The 15473-nt window shown below is 42.1% G+C and overlaps 1 non-coding gene across 43 annotated transcripts in view; it reads left to right on the plus strand.

The window, feature by feature from the left end:
- LOC308197296 overlaps positions 1–15473 on the plus strand; it is a 722739-nt gene that overhangs the window by 401468 nt on the left and 305798 nt on the right. For 41 of the 43 annotated variants that reach the window (XR_013952725.1, XR_013952726.1, XR_013952751.1 and 38 more), the window contains 2 exons: positions 6512–6578; positions 11878–12062. This is a non-coding gene — a transcript (uncharacterized protein). The remainder of the gene's footprint in view (positions 1–6511; positions 6579–11877; positions 12063–15473) is intronic. The other 2 variants (XR_013952770.1, XR_013952771.1) reach the window with 1 other exon arrangement.

A 15473-nucleotide genomic window follows, 5' to 3' on the forward strand; every position in this document is an offset into this window, starting at 1 on the left:
TCACAATAATTAGAAGCTCTCACACCATAGGTATTGGATTGTTCTTTAGAATAAGACAGCCTGAGTGCTGAAAATGTTGATTTTGTGTGGACTGTCTCATGCAGACTTAGCCCAATGGCCTTCTGTGAGAAAACTACTAATAAATTAGTAAATGAGAACTTGTAACAGTCAAAACTTACACACTTGATTCAGTAGAGCTCTTCAGTAGAAACTGAAGTGATTCAGTGAATTGGGACTTCAGTTCTCCACAAAAGGCACACTATGTTGTTAGTGGAGCAGGACTTTCCCAATGACATGACGGTACCTTTTTGACCAAATACTTAGAATCATAGAATATCCCGAGTTGGAAGGGACCCATAAGGATCATCAAGTCCAACTCCTGGCACCGCACAGGTCTGCCCAAAAGTTTAGACCATGTGCCTAAGTGCACAGTCCAATCTCTTCTTAAATTCAGACAGGCTTGGTGCAGTGACTACTTCACTGGGGAGCGTGTTCCAGTGTGCAACCACCCTCTCGGTGAAGAATCTCTTCCTGATGTCCAGCCTAAACTTCCCCTGCCTCAGCTTAACACCGTTCCTGTGGGTTCTGTCACTGGTGATAATGGAGAATAGGTCACCTGCCCCTCCACTCCCCCTCGCGAGGAAGCTGTAGACTGCGATGAGGTCCCCCCATAGCCTCCTCTTCTTCAGGCTGAACAGGCCCAGTGACCTCAGCCACTCCTCATATGTCTTCCCCTCTAGGCCCTTCACCATCTTCGTCGCCCTCCTCTGGATGCTCTCCAACAGTTTCATGTCCTTTTTGTACTGTGGTGCCCAGAACTGCACACAGTACTTGAGGTGAGGCCGCACCAGCGCAGAGCAGAGGGACAATCACTTCCCTCGACCAACTAGCGATGCCGTGCTTGATGCACCCCAGGCTACGGTTGGCCCTCCTGGCTGCCAGGGCACACTGCTGGCTCATATTCAACTTGCTGTCAACCACAACCCCCAGATCGCTCTCTGCGGGGCTGCTCTCCAGCATCTCGTTGCCCAGTCTGTACGTATAGCCAGGGTTGCCCCGTCCCAGGTGCAGGACCTGGCACTTGCTTTTGTTAAACTTCATGTGGTTGGTGATCGCCCAGCTCTCCAATCTGTCCAGATCTCTCTGCAAGGCCTTTCCACCCTCATCCGAGTCCACAATTCCTCCAAGTTTGGTGTCGTCAGCAAATTTGCTCAAAACACCTTCTAGTCCTACATCCAAATCATTTATAAAAACATTGAAGAGGACTGGCCCTAAAACGGAGCCTTGAGGGACCCCACTAGCGACCATCCGCCAGCCAGATGTGGCCCCATTTACCACAACCCTTTGAGCCCTGCCCGTCAGCCAATTGCTCACCCATCGTACGATGTTACGTCTTTGTTAAGTTGTATGCTGGACATTTTGTCCAGTAGGATCCTATGGGAAACCGTGTCAAAAGCTTTGCTGAAGTCCAAAAAGATCACATCAGCTGGTTTCCCTTGATCGACTAGATGGGTGATCTTATCATAAAAAGGAATCAAATTTGTTAGGCAGGACCTACCCCTCGTGAACCCATGTTGGCTGGGACCAATGACTGCATTGTCCCCCAGGTGCGCTTCAATAACTTCAAGGATCATCTTCTCCATAATTTTACCAGGCACTGACGTGAGACTGACAGGTCTGTAATTGCTAGGGTCTTCTTTCTTGCCCTTCTTGAAAATTGGCACAACATTTGCCAGCTTCCAGTCCAATGGGACCTCTCCAGATTCCCAAGATCGTTGAAAAATAATTGAGAGAGGTCCCGCAATGATGTCAGCCATCTCTTTAAGCACCCTGGGATGAATCCCATCCGGACCCATGGACTTGTATGGATCCAGGTGGAGCAGCAAATCCCGCACACGTTCAGGGTCGGTTGGGAGTTTGTCATTCCCACCGTCATGGTCCTCCAGCTCAGGGTACCCTGGGTCCCGAAGCCCATCATCAGTGTTGAAGACAGAGGCGAAGAAGGCATTAAACGTCTCTGCTTTGCCTATGTCATTGTCTGCGAGGAGACCCTCCCCATCTAGTAGCGGACCTATGTTTTCTTTGGTTCTCCTTTTTCTGTTCACATATCTAAAAAAAGCCCTTTTTATTGTCTCGCACAGACATGGCCAGCTTCAACTCTAGTTGGGCTTTGGCCACACGAATTTTCTCCCTACAAACACGAACAGCATCCCTGTATTCCTTCTTCGTCGCCTGACCCTCCTTCCAGCAGCCGTACACTTTCTTTCTTCGCCTAAGCTCCAGTAGAAGTTCCCTGGTCAGCCAGGCCGGCCTTCTGCCCCACTTGCCTGACTTCTGATATTTTGGAATTGCCTGATCTTGTGCTTTTAGGAGGCAGTGCTTAAAGATGGACGCCAATGCCTTCAAAAGCAGCTTCCCAGGGGACCTTGCTGACTAGTTCCCTGAGCAGCCTGAAGTCTGCTTTCCCCATATCCAGGGCTGAAGTTTTGGTGGCAGTTTTCCTTCTGTCACCATAAATTCTAAACTCAACCACTTCATGGTCACTGTGACCGAGACGGCTGCCTATTGCCACGTCTCCCACAAGACCCTGTCTGTTCTCTAGCAACAGATCTAGGAGGGCACCTTTCCTAGTTGGCTCTCTTAGCACCTGCACCAAGAAGGTGAATGGTGATACTTGAATGGTGATAGTAGGAAAATCAAAGTCCTACTTCTGCCTTTAAGTGAACTTGCAAAGCAGCAAAATTTAGCTACTAATGTGTTTTCTTCTTTTTTAAGCTTAATGTTTTAAATCAAATAAAGCTGTCCTTTGTTCATGATCTGAATGAGGACATGGTCCTCATTATTACACAGTAGCCTATCTTTGTGAAGCCTTCAGCTTGGCGTGTTAGTATATATGCTGTCTCTAGGTTTCCCTGCAGCTTTGAAGAAAACTTGAACTTACTCCACTAAACATTAGTGAAGTATCAGCCAACTTGCCATTTTAGGCATCCTGCCTAAGAAATTTGAAAGTACAGTCATGGGTGGGCATTGAAAATGCTCTGGCTGACAGAGAGATCCTCGTGTCTCACATGACAGAGAGCATCACAGTAGCATAGTTGTGGTATTGTGAGGAGAATTTCCCAGCACTTAAATGTTTCTTTTGGGTAAAGGATTGGAAAGAGATCTCACCTAGTAAATGTTCCGTTGTGTTTAATTTTGAAAATCTGAGTCCTGACAGTCTTTCTGTCGACTCTGTCTTCCATTAGCTTATTCTTAGCTATAGAGTCCTCCAAGTTTATTTTTTAAAGAAGTAGTATATGTAAATAACATGTCATTCACGAGCACATATGTTTTGAGATTGCCATATATAATAAGGAGGACTACAACCTCTCTGATAATGATTTACACAGGAAATGTAACCATTTTATGTTAGCAACTGACACACTCTGCTGTAAAGCATGCAGAAATCCTCCCAGATGATGGCTGGAGTTCTTTTTCTAGCTGTCAAAGACTTGTCAAGCGTTTGCACTTATAGTAAGGCTGGTTAATAAGATACTGTATCTGACTTACCTGTGGGTTGCTGATTAGTTTGGTGTTTATGTAAAGGCATTTGGAAAGGATTGTAGTGCTACAGAGGTTGTCTAATAAATGAATGTGGAAAAATCAGGTTACAGCAGTCAAAAGCCAATATTGCAAACTGTACTGGGCCGTTTTCAACCCTTTCAGGTTTCTGGAAAAAAAATAACTCCTCCATTTCATTTCAGTGTTTTCCCTGAGTACAGCACTACTCTTGTTTCAGTTTTACGGTTATCTGCAGTGCTTGGAGGTCAGCCAGTTTGACCAGAGAGCTACAGCCAGGCCATTTTGTAATCCTGAGGTACTTAGCACTGAAGATTCCCTGCAAAGATTACAGTATTGAATTGAAATTACTCTCCGTACATCGAAAATATGTTAAATGCCTTGTGCTTGAAAGGGGCAGCTGGTAGGGCAGAAAGTATTTTATCTACATTGAGTTAAGATTGGTCTAATTGTCCACATTAGCAATCAGGGAAGGCATCATAGGAAAATGGAGAGTGAAGGAAATGGAAATAAAAATCCATCAGGAGTGTTGATTTCGAGGCTCCTAGCAGCCAGCCTTTCGAGGTAGCTAGCCTTACCTTTGAATTAGGGAAGGGGAGTGTCCTTTGTGGGTTTAGGAGGGAGGGAGAAAGGGGGTCTGGTAACCAAAATACTACAGCAATAGTTGGCTGTATAATTTTACAGGAGTATCATAGAATATTTGAATAAAAGGCTCATGATGATAGCTTAGCATTAAATTTGTAATGAAGTGTGGTCTTTAGTTGTAGCCCTTTCATAATTTGAAGCTGCTAAATACTACAGTTGTTGACTTGATTTTCATTTTTAGAGAATACAGAAGCAATAAAAACCTTTAGTGGCTTTCTTTCTTTTTAATAAAGCTTTTCTGAATAAAGTGCATTCTTAATCTCCTATAGCAAATAAGATTGTATAATTCTTATGAGTTTCAAAATGCCCTAAAAGTTAGTTTCATAGCTGTTCCATCACTTTTCTCTAGCTGGTTGCCTATATTGTAGCTTTTTATTGTAACCTTTGTTAGGTCAGTGTTTAAAAACAGTAATGACTTAGAAATGGCTTTAAAGATTAATAACCCCATTTGGGTGATGTACAGTGATTTATAAAAATCGTGCTATAATCACAGCACTTGCTGATTTTTCGTGTTTGTGATGAACACATGTACAATTACAATAACAAAAAAGACAGGTTTTTAGTCTGAAATAAAGTTATATATATAAACTTAATTTCCTAAGGTCTATTACTACTGTCATGATAAAAGGGCCCCCACCCACAATATCAATTTTCTTCCTAATGTAATATTTTTTTGCTTGAATTTTGTGTTGGCCTAACAGAGAGCTAGTAGTAGTGCAATAATTTGAACTGGGTTACCTTCTTGCCAGTGTCCGTAAGTGGTTATCTAGAAAAACCTAATAAAGTTGGTGATAACAGGGATATAGACAATAAAAATCCTAGTAAACCTTTCTTCTTTAAAATATGCCTTTCAGGAGGTATGGAAGCTGTCTAGAAAATGGCAGTTTAGTAACATGCAGCGGAGTGTATTCTAGGAACTGATGTCATCTAGGGAGAGAGAGAAGGTAGATGTCTGTGTGTGCCAGCCCTAACAGGCTGTTCTTGTTGACTTAAAAGTTTCTTCCACTTCATTGTGCACCAATTTCTAGAATAAAGGCAATGCTAGCCCTCTGGAAATGAAACAAAACAAGGAAACGGGATTTCTGCGGGTTGCTGCATTCTGAGGTCAATTTTAATGCTTTCTGGGGTCTCAAATTACTGTTCTGATGCAGTCAGACTCAACTTACCTGTTGTGTCTTATTCAGGACATCCAAGCTATCTTTTATTCACTACATACTGCATCAAAAATAAACTTGCTTCCCTTTGAGAAACAAATACTGTGTTCAAGGAAAAAATAATTTGTATCTGGTAAGCATGAAGTTTATGCTTGGAATTTGAACAAACCTTTTCTTCTGGTCCCCGTTCTGCACTGAGTCAAGACATCAGCTAATTTCCTTAGGCTCTGTTGGGGAGGCCATTCTTTAATGTTTGAGCCTTTTCCTGTTCTCCCTATGCCTGTGGTAAGGTTGGCAGCCATTTGTTACTGTATCTTAGATATTTGTGGAAGTAACACTCCTAAACCATTCAACCAGGAAAATAAGCATGAAGTACATGTGAAAGTTTCTTAGGATACAGAAAATGAAGAGAAATGGGGAGATTGGTGGGAAAACTAGGTGTTTGATCAGAGCAGAGGCAAGATTGGCAACATTTGGTTTCTGGTTTGTTGCATAGGCACTGGAGTTAAGATAAACTCCAAATAATAAAACTGTAGAGGCTATAGAGCATGACCTGTTTGTATGTTCTTACAGGCCCTGTCAGCAGCTACATGCTGCAGTCAATTCAAGACATACCATTAGAGGGTAGATTCAGATTAGATGTTAGGAAGAAATTATTCACTCAGAGGGTGGTGAGGCACTGGCACAGGCTGCCCAAAGAAGCTGTGGCTTCCCCATCCCGGGGGGTGTTCAAGGCCAGGCTGGATGGGGCTTTGGGCAGCCTGGGCTGGTGGGAGGTCTCCCTGCCCAAGGTAGGGGGTTGGAACTGGATGAACTTTACAGACTCTTCCAACCCCAACTGTTTTATTAGTCCCATTCCAACATCAAAGGTTTTAAGAGTGAAGAAGTCTGCTTTGACTGTGCCTTCACATAGTCAGGTAAGCACACCAACAAGAAGCCATCTGATGGGATACAGTGATCACAATGGCATAGAAGAATCAAAGAGAAATACATTGTTTATACTATTTGTCTACTTACGCTCTGATATCACTGTGTTCTCAAAATCTAGTTTTCTCAAATAAAAGAGATTCAAAAGTAAATCACTTACCATAGAATCATTCTATAAATCACTTAAAAAAATCTATTTTTTAAATACTCTAATACATTTATTTCAGAGTATCCCAAGATGATGTGTCTTTGCTCAGATTTCATACCGCCATGGATGAGTGCTGTCTGTAACAGGTACCAGTCAGTCTGAGAGTCACTTTATTTGTTGCAGTGGAGTTGAAAATGATTCTAACCTTTTTAGGTCAAATTTTTATTCCAGAAGTTGGCAGAAGGATATTACTTGCATAGATAATTCAAAACAACCTGTTTGCATTTTCTTCACTTGAGACTTTGTGTAAAGAAAAAAGAAAAATATTAAAAAAATCCAAGTGAAAAAAATGCAAATAAATGTAGTTTTCAATTTGCTATTCAGTTTGTAATCCTAATTCAAATGAAGTCAGAATTTGCCTTTAGCAAATTTGGATTTAGCAAAGATGGAAACCTGTTCTTTAATGCTGCGCTGCAAAAAAAGAATGTATCTTGTTTAATATGATAGGACTTAAGCATATGCATAATGTGAAGCATACAGTTAACACTGCAAGTAATGTTCTCTAGTTAAGCTTTAGTACAGTGCAAATAAACTCAGATCTGACATGCTAGAACACATTATTTCAGGGAATAATTTGTGTTTTAATGCTACATGTAATATTTTGTGGTGTTTTCTAAATGTGACCCTGAATTAAAGGGTTGGATTTAAGCTTTACCAGCCTTTGGAGATACATGTTATTTCGTATCTCTTAATTTCATGTCAGTATTTTCTGGCTCAGGTTTATTTATCTTGAAAATATTTGTTAAATTTTGTTTTACCTGTTATATTTTTGTTTTACCTGTTTTACCTATTTGTTATATTTGTTTAACTATAATAGAAGAAATATAGAAGATAAGCATGTCACACCTGAATTCCTTGTGTTCAATGGACTCTGCCTAATACAACCAGAGTTCTGACTGATCTGATGGCATTGCTACTGATAGTATAGCAGAGTGGGGTCACTTTCTGCTTTGAGTAGGGTTCAACATAATGTTTGAACTCAACCATTAAATTTGAGCTCAGTTTTATTGTGTGGCTTGCTGGTGATGGGTAGACTCTTACTTATTTTTTGCACAGCTCTGCAGAATCAAGAAGGCGAGTAGGAGTATGAAACTGTATTGTATTATCTAACAGTTCACAGAAATAAAAGGCCGGGAATGATAGCTTTTTTAAGGCACCTATGTTATATGGGGAATTTCACACAGAATCACAGAATCACATAATTGTCTAGATCGGAAGAGACCTCCAAGATCACCTAGTCCAACCTCTGTCCTAACACTAACAAGTCCCACACTAAACCATATCACTAAGGGCTACATCTAAACGTCTTTTAAAGACCTCCAGGGATGGTGACTCAACCACCTCCCTGGGCAGCCCATTCCAATGCCTAACAACCCTTTCAGTAAAGAAGTTCTTCCTAACATCCAACCTAAACCTCCCCTGGCGCAACTTTAGCCCATTCCCCCTCGTCCTGTCACCAGGCACGTGGGAGAATAGACCAACCCCCACCTCTCTACAGTCTCCTTTAAGGTACCTGTAGAGAGCGATGAGGTCTCCCCTGAGCCTCCTCTTCTCCAGGCTAAACAACCCCAGCTCCCTCAGCCGCTCCTCGTAAGACTTGTTCTCCAGTCCCCGCACCAGGTTCGTTGCCCTTCTCTGGACTCTCTCGAGCACCTCCATGTCCTTCTTGTAGTGAGGGGCCCAAAACTGAACACAGTACTCGAGGTGCGGCCTCACCAGAGCCGAGTACAGGGGGACAATCACCTCCTTAGACCTGCTGGCCACACTGCTTCTTATACAGGCCAGGATGCTGTTGGCCTTCTTGGCCACCTGAGCACACTGCTGGCTCATATTCTTCTGCATATCAACCAGTACTCCCAGGTCCTTCTCCGCCAGGCAGCTTTCCAACCACTCATCTCCCAGCCTGTAGCTCTGCTTGGGGTTGTTACGCCCCAGGTGAAGGACCCGGAGCTTGGCCTTGTTGAACTTCATGCAGTTGGCCTCAGCCCATCGCTCCAGCCTATCCAGATCCTCCTGCAGAGCCTTCCTGCCCTCGAGCAGATCGACACACGCACCTAACTTGGTGTCGTCTGCAAACTTACTGAGGGTGCACTCGATCCCCTCATCCAGGTCGTCGATAAAGATATTAAAGAGAACTGGCCCCAGTACTGAGCCCTGGGGACTCCACTAGTAACCGGCCTCCAACCAGATTTGACTCCATTCACCACAACTCTCTGGGCCTGGCTATCCAGCCAGTTTTTAACCCAACGAAGCGTACGCCAGTCCAAGCCACGAGCAGCCAGTTTCTCGATGAGAATGCTGTGGGAAACGGTGTCAAAAGCCTTACTGAAGTCAAGGTAGATCACATCCACAGCCTTCCCCTCATCCACCAAGCGCGTCACTTTGTCATAGAAGGAGATCAGGTTCGTCAAGCAGGACCTGCCTTTCATAAACCCATGCTGACTGGGCCTGATCGCCTGCTTGCCCTGCAAGTGCCGCGTGATGACACTCAAGATAATCTGCTCCATGAGCTTCCCTGGCACTGAGGGCAAACTAACAGGCCTATAGTTCCCCGGGTCTACCCTCCGGCCCTTCTTGTAGATGGGCGTCACATTTGCTAGCTGCCAGTCGACTGGGACCTCCCCTGATAGCCAGGACTTCCGATAAATGATGGAAAGCGGCTTGGCCAGCTCCTCCGCCAGTTCTCTCAGCACTCTTGGGTGGATCCCATCCGGCCCCATTGACTTGCGTACATCCAAGTGCTGTAGCAGGTCGCCAGCCATTTCCTTGTGGATTATGAGGGCCACATCCTGCTCCTTATCCCCTTCCACCAGCTCAGGGTACTGGGTATCCAGAGAACAACTAGTCTTGCCGCTAAAGACCGAGGCAAAGAATGCATTGAGCACCTCAGCCTTTTCCTCATCTCTTGTAACTAAGTTTCCCCCCGCATCCCGTAAAGGATGGAGATTCTCCTAAAACTCCTAAAATTTCTGAAACTTCTGTAGCCATATCACATATGTTGAGAGGGGCCAAATGAATCTTGTGATAACGTTTGAATTCTGCAGACCTGTTCTCCCCACCCCTCTTCACCTGTCATTATTTGCTTTTCTAGTCTTGAGTTTTGACCAGCTAGATTTTTTTTGTTTTTTATCCTCTGATAGTGCTGGAAAATTAACAAACTTCTACAGAGTTATTAGTCTACTGGAAAGGCTTTTAGTGATCTTTCTTGACATCATTCAGGCAGTAATTCAGTCCTCAAATTTAATGGAGTATAAGGTATCAAGCCTTCTGATGTAAGTAATGAGCTCCATATCCAACTTTTGTTTAGCTGTTCAGAAAAGGATTCATCTGTGCTTTACTAGGCAGACAGAGCCCTTGCTAAAATTCTCTACTGAAACATTTTCTGTAAGTTAAACTAAACTGTCAAAATATCAAAAATCTATTTTTTGGGGGTTGGGTATGGGAGGTGTCTGCTTTGTTTGTAGTTCTTTGGTGTTTTTTTTTTTTAACATTTCTTATGTTTAGCCTCTACCATGTGCCTGTTTACACTTACTAACAATTCCTAAATGTAATTGTTTGAAAGAAGTGTATCAAGTTTTCCATTGTTAAAATCATAGCTAACCAAAGGAAGACAGCAGCCCTTGGAATAGTAGCATCGCTCTACTGGGGCATGCTGAAGTTCACGAACAGTAGTTATGAAAGAAGCCTCTTCCCCAGGACTGTGCATGAAACTTTAACTTACTGTTCTTCACACTTTGTGTGGCCCAAAGAGAACAGGAACAGAAGGATTGTGGGCAGAATAAGAAAGAAAAACAAGAAAAACACAGTGAAGTATGCAGATTTTTTGCATCTTTTTATTTGCAAGGGAGCTTTTTTGTAGTTTTAAAATGCAGAGCTTTTACAGAGGTCTATGTTACATGTGTAGAAGCTTGTGACACTGTTTCACAATATTCAGGAGTGACAGCAAAGTTGAATTCTGAGCAGAACTGATCTTATGGGAGATTTCCCTTGTGAGCATTCAGCTGAGTCAACACAAGTCTCCATACATTCACCATGGTGACATGCTGTGTACTTACAAACTGCAGTCGGCATTCAGTTATCCACGTGTCCATGATCTGGGTTTTGCACTTTCTGTGCTACAGGTATAGAATTCATCTAGCTCCATGCAGGGCTAAGTCACTTGTGGCAGGTAAGATGTGCTGCCACAGAAAAAGGGCTACCCTGCTCTCTGGTTGTCTCAAATACAAAACCAATTAACTTACCTTTGCATGTATTGCAGCCTTGAGCCTGCTCTTACAAATCTGTTAGAATTAAATGAACTTCTGCAGAGTTAGCCAGTGTCACATGTCAGGAACTGGAAACATAAAGAACTATACCATATTAATTAAATGTATTTACCATTTCAGCTAAAGCCCAGGTGGGTTTGTTAGCTCTAGCTTAGCATTGCTTCCGTGGGAGGTTTAGGTATTTTTGCAGAGCTGCGTGTGCCTTGGCACTAGGTCACCTTGTCCTCTGGGTGCTGGAGGTGTTGTGTGAGTGGGTGAAGGTACACCAATTTCTCATGGTAAACCTGACATAAAAATGCATACATAGTACAGGGTTTCCAAATATTTTGGAGTGAATCATATTTGTACTTGCTGACATCGGCACTCCCTATCCAGACCTGTGCTCTGCAGAATGCCCTGTAATTCTGTACCTCCAGGGTTCTGCTGTTTAAGCTATGCTTGTCCATACTGTCAATTAATGGAGCACTGACAGTATATGGAAATCAAGCATCTGTGGACAAGCAGTTCCTCTTCTCACTAGAGTCAGGAGTAACTAGGAATGAGTAGGGCATGAAACAGAAACTGAAACACTACTTCAGAGTCCTCTATGGAACAAACATACGGTCTGAGAACATGCTGTATCTCATCCAGCAAGCCTTTGGTTTGTGATGCTGCGTACCTCCATCAAGCTCTGAAAACCACTCTAAATTTGTTTGTTGGATGCGTTGCTGCACTGTGGTCAACCATCACATATGGTTATGTCTACTTGTATCCAAATACATCATCACGTTAATCCCAAGGTACTGCCAATTGCCACATGGTAATCAGTTTTGTAATTTACATTCACCTGTTGGAATTAATCTCGTCGTGTAGATAGGCCTAACCATTTTAATGATAGGCCACTAATGCATTCAAACACTGGTCAAGATAAAAAAAAAAAAAAAAAAGCTGTAAATGTAACTGATTCCTACAATGACTTGTGAAAATATGTCTATTTCAGTGAAGGTTGACACTTCACCAAAACCATTTTTTTCTGGGAAAGGAGAGTAACCAGGTCATCTACAGGATGAGTACATGTTTATAGATTCATCACACTGATGTTTGTTGCTAAGTGTTACTGGTTTTGTTTGTTTGTTTCCAGGGAGTAGAAAACTGTTGTGTCTAAGTAGAGAAAGAACGCTTAGGATGAGAGACATGCCTCTGGAGAGATGCAGAGAAATGCAGCAGCAGACAGGGAGGGAGAGATAGAACTGCAGCACAAGATAGGCCCTGCCTTGCACCTGTCATTACTCTCTGCTCCCAGGGTGCCTGAATTAACTGTCATAGGTAAGAAGTAATTTCTTCTCTCTATGATTCTCAGGTCCTCAGTTGAGTATTTTACTTTTTAATCTTAAGTCCAGCTGCATTAGCCAACTGAAATTCAACCTTTTCCATAATCCAAGGTAAGTGTATCTACATGTAATTTTGCCATTGTAAATTGCTTTCAGGTGATGCAACATATTTTTAAAATATTTTCATATGCCATTAGTTTTATGTATTTCTCTAGATCTGTACATGTGAGCTGAATAAGCAAAATGGTCTGTATAACACAAAATAAAGGGTATTGAAAACTGTCAGTGGGAGTATAAAGGTCATTGTGGGATGGTGCTAAATTATGTGATGTTTTAGAAAAGTCTCCCAGAATATTCATACAATGACATATCAATCACATACTGGTCTTAGCAAAAAAGAGGTAGTTGCTTCCTCATTTTAACCCTGCCACAGCCACCAGGCAGATTTACACACTTCAAGTTGGCAAATTCAGTGTAATTGTAGCTATCTAATACTTTGTAACATTTTTAGCAAAATGTGTAAACATGAACCTGGAAATTTTGTGATGTTAATAACACATGAAGAAACATGGTAGTGTTTGAAAAGCTATGAATTTTAAAAACAACGCACTAAACATAATAAATTGTAAGTTTCATAGACATTCTAAAGAAAAAGTCTTGAGACAAAATGCAGTCATTTCTTCAATTTCCGTGCTTCTTGTTTTGCTCTGTCTCCTAACTTTCCTTTTAGCTGTTCTGTAAAATAGAAGAAAAATCTCAACTTCTTCAAATGCAGAATAAGCTGACAAAACATTTTTAACCTCTCTCTTTATGTAGTACTGCAGGGTCATTTAAATGTTTGGTGTTATGCCCTGTGTTTAGAATTCATATTTTTGAAAGTTTTAATATTTGATAGATTTTAAAATACTGTTTTGAGCATTTCCCTGTTCTCAACCTTTGTTTGGGGCTGCAGATTTTGGCCTTGTAGGTGTGTCTTGAGAGGCATCTATCCACTTCTCTGGAGATGGCTTCTGGCAACCCTCTGTGGAGTGGCAGTTGTATTTATTTTAAATGGGCATTCAAAGAATTAAGGAAAAGTTGAAGACTCAATATGATCCATCCACTAAATAGCTGTATCAGAGGCTGAATACTGGTGACTTGACCATAGGAACATTCATGCCAGGAGCTGGATTTTTGTGGCTTAAGATGCCCTAAAGAAAAGACTGACAAGATAAATGCAATTGTTTTGAATCTTCCTGTTTGGGGATTTTACTATAATCTAGAGGAAACTTCTGATAAAGATAAAATTCTGAATTGGCACCTCCTAGTCTGTACAGCAGTCTTCCTTTTTAGGAAGGGAAGAATTTCAGTTCACTGATATGTTTTCAGTTAGTTGGAAAGTTTTCTGCTTTTGATGGAACAGCCAGAAGCAGAGGAGGGTTTGGCTGGTGTTCGTACTGTCAGGCAGCAATGTAGTTATGCCAGACTTGTTATGCTAGCCAGAACAAATGTTGTTTTGTATATCACTTTCCTCTTAGTGTACTCAGAGCTGTCTCTCCAGTCATTCTCTGGACAAAGCTGAATGGGCTGCCCTATTGTTGTGTTTTTCACAGAACATTGAGGTTGGAAGGAACCTCTGGAGATCTAGTCCACCCGTCCCGTTTAAATCAGTATCAGCTGTACTTCAGGCTGTTGTTGTATTAAATATATCTAAGAATGGAGACTCTTCAGCCCTCTTTGGGCAACCTGTTGTAGCACTCAATCAACCTTGGATTAAACAGCTTTTTCCTATGTTTAAATGAAAGTCTAAATAGAAGTTACTTCTTGACCTGTTGTTGCGCACCACTGAGAAGAATCTAGTTTCTTTTCTCCCCCATCAGTCTTTTGCTGGACTCTCTGCAGTGTGTCCGTGTTTCTATAGAGCTGTTTTCTGGCCATTCAGACCCCAACCTGTAGTGTTGTAGGGGGTTACTCCTCCCCAGATGCAGGGCTTGGCCTTTCCGTTTGAACTCACTGATGTTCCTGTTGTCCCGCTTCTCCAGCCTGTGTTTATGCAAGGCAGCACAACCAGCTGTTCCTCCCAGTTCTGTATCATCTGCAGGTTTGCTGAGGGTGTCCTTTGTCCCATCATCCACAGCACTGATGAAGATGTTAAACTGTACTGCTCTAGTGACTTAACTCCATCTGGACTTTCTGCTGCTGATCACAACCCTTTGGGCCTGGCTGTTCAGCCAGGCCTCAGTCCACCTCACCCTCCACTTCTGTAGTCTGTACTTTAGCAATTTGTCAATGAGGATGTTACAGGAGACAGTGTTGAAAACCTTACTAACATAAAAATCAGCAACATTTGCTTTTCCTCATCTACTGAGCCACTGTTCTTCATCATAGAAGGTCACCATGTTCTTCCAACATGATTTCATCTTTGGAAACCCATGCTGAGTACTCACAGTTGTGTTCTTGTCCTTCCTGTGTTTGGAAATGGCTTCCAGGTGTGTTTGTTCTATCACCTTCTCTGCAAGTGAGGTGAGAATAAACAGGCCATAGTTTCCTGGATCTTCGTCCTTGCCCTTCTTGAAGAAGGGTGTAACATCTGCTTTCTTGCAATCCTCTCAGTCACCGTGACCTTTCAAAAGTAATTGAAAGTAGCCTTGCAGTGAAATGATACTAGCTAGCTCCCTCAGCAATATTGAGCAAGAAAACAGAGGAAATGGTGGAAAAGCAAGTGGTCTGGGTTTTCTCACAACAGCAGGGTAAATAAGTGTTCTGTGAATGAATTTAGTTTTTCAAGTACAGTAAATAGAATCTTACACGTGAAGATGTTCAAGGAAACAACCTGGTATCCAACTGGATGGATAAGAATTCCAATCTTTAAAGTATATGTAGCAAAAACGTGTGTTTCTATATAATTTTTCTTCACAAAGAGAAGGGTTGAACATGTGCAAACTCATTAAGATGGATTATTCTTAAGGTTAATTGAGGTATATCAGTTTGCATTAGCACTCCATTTCACAGTTTTGTCTGATTACAAGTACAGCATTGACAAATACATTCACCTTTATTCAGTGCAGTTTCTCTGAAGAAACTAGGCTGAGATCACTAAGAGAACCCTGTAGAACAAGCTATTTGTAGGCTTATGGAAATCTAACTGTGGAGGGTCATTCACCATTGCTTTCTGAAGTCCTCATGCCTTGAATATTATCCTTGGTATTCAGGTACTTCTGATGTTGGTTACTCCATTTACAAAACCCCAGGTTTTCTTTTGGAAGGATCTGGAATGTAAGGACAGGAAAGTTAAGTTCGCAGTCTGAAGTGTAGAATGCTTCTGTCTGTGGCATCATGGTTTGGTCTTAGGAAAACAAATAATTATTTTTCCTGAGATTCATCCTGCAGCTGTTAGTTCTTAACTTACTAACTACAGAAGGTTACT

Source organism: Anser brachyrhynchus (genome assembly GCF_964034855.1).
Source record: "Anser brachyrhynchus genome assembly, chromosome: 6".
Lineage (NCBI taxonomy): Eukaryota > Metazoa > Chordata > Aves > Anseriformes > Anatidae > Anser > Anser brachyrhynchus.